Source organism: Nuphar pumila, chromosome 1, assembly GCF_984573655.1.
Source record: "Nuphar pumila chromosome 1, dmNupPumi1.hap1.1, whole genome shotgun sequence".
Taxonomy (NCBI): domain Eukaryota; kingdom Viridiplantae; phylum Streptophyta; class Magnoliopsida; order Nymphaeales; family Nymphaeaceae; genus Nuphar; species Nuphar pumila.
Window position 1 is genome coordinate 41,396,988 of NC_143249.1, and position 6,299 is coordinate 41,403,286.

A 6,299-nucleotide genomic window follows, 5' to 3' on the forward strand; every position below is an offset into this window, starting at 1 on the left:
ATCTTCCCATACTACGAGTCCACTTTTTGTTAGCTATGATTTTCTCTCACAGCTCCAATCGTGTTGTCAGGCTTATCATCTTGATTATGCCTCGGTCATCTGAGAAAGGTTTTCATTCCATGAATTCAATAATCATCATACATCCTATATTTACCAAGTTGGCCAAATTTCTCCCAGCCTTGCGATTGAGGGCATCAACGACCATATTTGCTTTTTCTGGATGGTAGGAGATAGTGAATTCATAATTCTTTATGAATTCAAGCCGCCTTCTTTGTCGCATGATAAGCTTCTTCTGTGAGAACAAGTACTTCAAACTCTTGTGGTCTGTGAAAACTTCGAACTGTTATCCATACAGGTAATGCCTCCAAACCTTTAAGGCGAAGACAACTGCCGCTAGCTCTAGATCGTGAGTTAGATAGTTTCATTAATGGGTCTCCAGCTTTTGCGATGCATAGGAAATGACTTTGTCGTGTTGCATTAGTACACAACCCAACCTAGTTCCAGAAGCATCAGTATATACCATAAATCTGCCACTTTCCGATGGCAAGGCTAGTACCGGTGCTATTGTGAGTTTTGCCTTAAGAATCTGAAAGCTCTCTTCACTTTTCTCATTCCATTCAAATTTTACTCCCTTCCTTAGGAGTTTTATCATAGGTATAACAATTCAAGAAAATTCTTGGATGAATCGACTGTAATACCCTGTCAGTCTGAGAAAACTTTGAATTTTGTTGATGTTCTTTAGTTGTGCCCAATTCATTACGGCCTCAACCTTGGCTGGATCCACCGAGACTCCGTCCTTCGAGATCACATGCCCTAGGAACATTACCTCCTCAAGCCAAAATTCATATTTCAAGAATTTGGCATACAACTAATGTGTTCGGAGGGTTTCCAAAACAATCTTCAAGTGTTCTTGATGTTCTTCTGTACTCTCGAAATACACTAATATATCATTGATGAAAATGATGACAAAGGTATCCAGATACGACCTAAATACTTGATTCATCAGATCCATGAAGGCAGCTGGGGCATTTGTCAGTCTGAATGGCATCACCACGAATTCATAATGTCCATATCTGGTTTGGAATGCTGACTTAGGAATATCTTCATCTTTTATTCTCAGTTGATGGTAACCAGATCTCAAATCAATTTTGGAAAAGACCTTTTTCTCTTTTTAGCTGGTCAAACAAATCTTCGATATGCGGTAGTGAGTACTTATTTTTCACTATTGCCTGGTTCAACATTCGGTAGTCTATACATAACCTCATAGACCCATCTTTCTTTTTCATGAATAGGACCAGTGCTCCCCAAGGAGATGTGCTGGGTCGCACAAAACCATGCTTCATCAATTCTTGCAGCTACTTTTTCAACTCCTCCAATTCTCCAGGTGTCATCCGATATGGTTCTCTAGAAATTGGCTTCGTACCTGGCATCAGTTTAATTCCAAATTTCACTTCTCGTTGTGGAGGTAATGTAAGAAGTTCCTCTAGAAATACGTCAGAAAAGTCACGAACAATTTCTAGGTCCTCCAGTGGTGTTTGTTTAGCTTCTCTTCCTATCACACTAACCAGAAAAGCCATATCTCCCCTACGGAGATATTTCTGAGCCTTAAGGGTCGAGATTACCCTTTTCTTTATTCCAGGCCTCGAAAGTCAAAATTCAACCTCTGGCATGTGAGGTCGAGATAAGATCACCTTTTCTTCTGTACAGAGAACTCTAGCATAATGTTTAAAGATCCAATCCATACCCAATATGACATCATATTCTGTCATGTCGAGCAGGATTAAGTTGGCAGGCAAATTGTGTTCTAACAGTGGCATTTAGTTCACACATTTCATTGAATCCTATGGGATTATATACTACTAGTTCTTGATTCAAAGATTTAGTGGAAATCCTAAGTTGTTTGTCAAAATATACTGATATGAATTAATGTGAAGCCCCATGATAAAAAAGTACTAGAGCAGCTTGACCATATATAAGCACAATACCTTGCACCAAGTCACCCTTCTATAATTGATCCGCCGAGGTAGCGTAAACTCGACCCGCTACCCTCTGTTGAGCTGCTTGCGGCTGTGGTGGTGGTGGTCGATGTTGTGGTTGTAGTTGTCCCCCAATCTCCCACCTTGCGTCGTCTGCTTGTTTTTTTCGACACTCCTTGATGTGGTGTCCCATCTTTTCGTAGTAGAGACAAGCTCCTATCTCACAGGGACATTGTTGCCTGGGTGAAAATGGTTGCACTTCTGGCACCTCTAGTTTTGCACAGGCCTTTGTCTGGTGCCTCCGTTGTGCCTTTGTTTCTTGGTTTGCGGATTAAATTTCTTTCCTCCAAACATTTTCTTGAACTCGGGTTTTTGTACTCCAATTTGGTTCTTCTAAGACCTTTTCCTCTCCTTCCAGTCATCATCTAAGAGGGTCGCAACATGTACCAATGATAGCCGATAACAGGTCAACTTCCTCCAACTTTCTTAAACACTATTTCTGGTAAACAAAAATAAGATTTTAAAAAAAATAGTTCTATTACCTGGATGGCCTCGTCGAGTCTTGCCCCCCCCCCCCCCGAGTGTATAGACGGTTCCTCAGACCCATCTTTAAGCCTCGAGCAAACTTCATTGCCCTATCCTCGTCTGTGATGTACACATTCAGACAATACCTCTTTAGGCTGTGAAACTTGGTAGTGTACTCCGCCAAGGACAATTCTCCCTACTATAGATATATAAATTCTTGCATCTTTTTCATCCTTTCATGCTTCGGGAAATATGTGGCATTGAAGGCTTTCACAAATTCTGCCCAAGTCACCAGACCATTCTGGAACTTAAGCTCATGAGTGGTCTCCCACCATTTCTCTGCGTGCTCCTTGAGACAATATGTCCCAAAATTCACCTGGCGCTCCTCGGGAATGTCTAATACCCAGAAGATGTGTTTGATCTCCCGTATCCAGTTCTCTATTGCTTCTGGATCCGTCTTTCCTAAGACGGCAAGAGGGTCCATGTCCATGAATTTTTTGTATGACATGCCCCCGCCGTTAGTGGCCCTCTCATAGGCTACTTGATGTAAATTATCGCCCATCTACTGTATTATTGTCGCCTGCTGGCCTACGACCTCTGCCAGATTGTGCAGAGTATCCATGATGTCATTGCACCTGTTTGCCCACGCCATCTACTTGGGACAAACAAAAAGATCATTATGATCTTAGTTATTATTTCATAATAGTACATCACACTATTATATTTTTTATTCTACTCTATTCTACTTTTAAGAGTTCTACATACTTACAGAACCATCATGGCTGCCGAAAGAGCCATGATCTCATATCTTCAATCCTGCTCTGATACCAAAGCTGTTACGCCCCAACAATTTGGACAAAAAATTTTGGTATTTTTTTTTTGAAACAGGAGAAATATCGAGTCCAAAAGTTGGGCGGGTTATAGGGTAACATAGAGAAGTATTCAAGAATATTCAATAACATTAAAAGTAAAACCATGTCCATTTATTATAATCTCACTAATGCCAAAACAAATAAAATTATCAGAGTTTTAATGCAAGATCATTAAAGATTGAGATCTCATGGTCTCTTCTGCAGTGACACCCGCAATCACTCCAATTTATTCGCAACCTAAAACATATTAATTCAGAAAGGGTCAGACTACCCCGTCTGAGTAAGAAGCATTATATCTATAGGCATGTGCTAAGTGTCTTGTATATAACATATGTGCAACATTTTTCACATGTTATAGAAACAATAAAAATGCAGGTATTATAACTCACTAGAAAAGAAATTATTAATAAACTAAGCATGCTAACACATGATTTTCACTTTACTAGACAATAATTAAAATATGCTACAATTTTAATATAGTCGCATCAGCACATGACTCGTTCACAATTATAAATTTCCAAAACTATGAACTACAAGTAAAGAGTGTACTCAAAAAATCTAAAGTAAATTTATTTTATGTTTTTCTTGTTACTTACCCTGTGGGTACGCACTGGCATTCCACATCGTATCACTTTGAGATCATACAAGGGTCTATTATGTCTTTTTAATTTAATAACCCATATGACTAGCCGTACGGATATCCAAAGAGGACGGTCCGTGACAGAGAGAGTACTTCCCAGTGGCAAAAACTAGAATTAGGATGCACCCTGTAACTTCTGTAGAAGACTTGGATCTACCACCTAGGAAGCATTGGTAGTCCTGACCCCCTAACTTCAAGAACTGAGGACCGGGTGAGACACCTAGCTTTCACAAAAACACAATTGTCCCACAGATCTTGCACCATCTACCCTCTTTAATATAGAACACGGGTTTGGTAACATACACCGATCTTCAGGTGTAGCCAGATCCCTGAGAATCTGGTAACATACACCCTCTTTCAGGTATACCCAGAGTCTCACAACTTAGTTATGTATGCATACATCAACCTTTTCATTTATTTCTTCGTGCGAGTCATCTCACCCCAGGGGATTTCCAAAATCACAAACCCCAAACTCTAGGTTAATCAAGGTGTATGCACCTTACCATCCAGGTGCCTATTATGCCCCTACAATAGTTTTCAAGAATTCAGCTCAACCTGGAGCCAAGCACATCAGTATTCAAATTTTCCTTTTCGGGCTGGGGTGTACTCGCATGATATGTCTCACGTATAACTTTTCATAAGTGCCCATGTGGCACTTCAAGAGTTCTGTAATGCTGCAAGTTCAACTTTATATATATATAACTCATGAACATGCAACGATCATCATTGTGTACAAGTCCAAATCTTGTATTTTCCATAGGTGATTCATGTAATGGACGTAGCCATCCAGGTTGTGCACCAGCTGGGCAACCTCTAGGATAAGTTGGCATACACAACTGACCGGCTATGTACAGTAGTGCTGGCTATTGAGGTGCAGCAATCGACGGAGCTCGAGATGTATCCAGCCGACTCGCACCCTGGTTATCGACTGCCCGCAATTGGTAAACCGTGAACTTATGCAGACCCTCGATCTGTTGTACCTTGAATCGTGACAGCGAAACCCCAACACTGACCGAGAGTTGAGTCCCCTCATACATGCCTTCCTGGTTTAGGCTGAATAAGGTTGAACCAACCCATAACGACCGAACAACCAACATCGGTTGGGCTAAAACTGTCGCTACAATAGGGTTGTTGGTTGGGGTTAAGTCGACCCCTACTCGTTTTAGATTCTCAATGTAATAGCCATAGTGCTTGTGTGCTTACTTATAGTTAAATCTATAGCCTGTGATTCTCCTATGCAAAGCTACAACAAAAGATGGTATAAAATAGGAATCTATAATCTGGTGGTGCAGCAAATAACATAGATTAGGTAGGAATAACCTATAGTTGCTAATGTCAGAAAAAAGGACAGCATGTATTGGAAAAGAAAAATAATACCATTTGCATTCACTAAACATCTAAATCCTAAACTTTCATATTCACGTCTCTTTAGACCTGGTTATGCATCTATAGACATGTATTCGTATCATGTTTGGTAAACACTCTTACATGAACGTGCATATTTGTGATCAAGTTACATGCATATATAGATTTATAAAACAAGGGCACGACATATGAAATTTTGAAATTTATTTTTTATGAATAACCAATATAGGTTATAATAGTGCATATTAAGGCCCACTCATCTTCAAATCTATAAGAATAAGTAGACTCCTGGTTATTCCTGGATCTACCCATCCTTACACACATGGGCAGACTATGATTATTCTTGGAACCACGCATCCATTTTGGTGATTACCACAATCGAGTCTACAACCTCTCACTTGAGTTCGTGCGAATATGTAGATCCATGGCTATCCTTGGATCTGCCTATTCCGGTCAGCATGGTCGTGACTTCATTCACCATCATGTATACATACAAAATTTACGTACATCTATTTAATCCAGTAAATTTGAAGTCACGTTACATGCATACTATAACCGAATATGCAGGTTCACCACACGGCCAAACTTGTATACTTACACACTATCTCAACCATGTGAATTTGTAAAAAAAAAAATAAACATGGTTCCTTAGAGCGACAAACGACCAAACGAGAAGAAAATTAAACTATAGGAGGCCTACGTTGGCCAGGGTGGCTGAATGTATACCTTCTGCATATAAATCGAATGGTTGAACAACCATACGCCCCACCGCACTATGCTCACCATCTTGTCACTATGCCCAAAAGAAAGAAACTATCGAAAGGTGTTGCACTATATTTGTGCGACAAGGCACCGAACATAGGCACATAGATAAAATACCCTTACCTCAATTTGAAGAATCATGCCTTGAAGATGGCATTG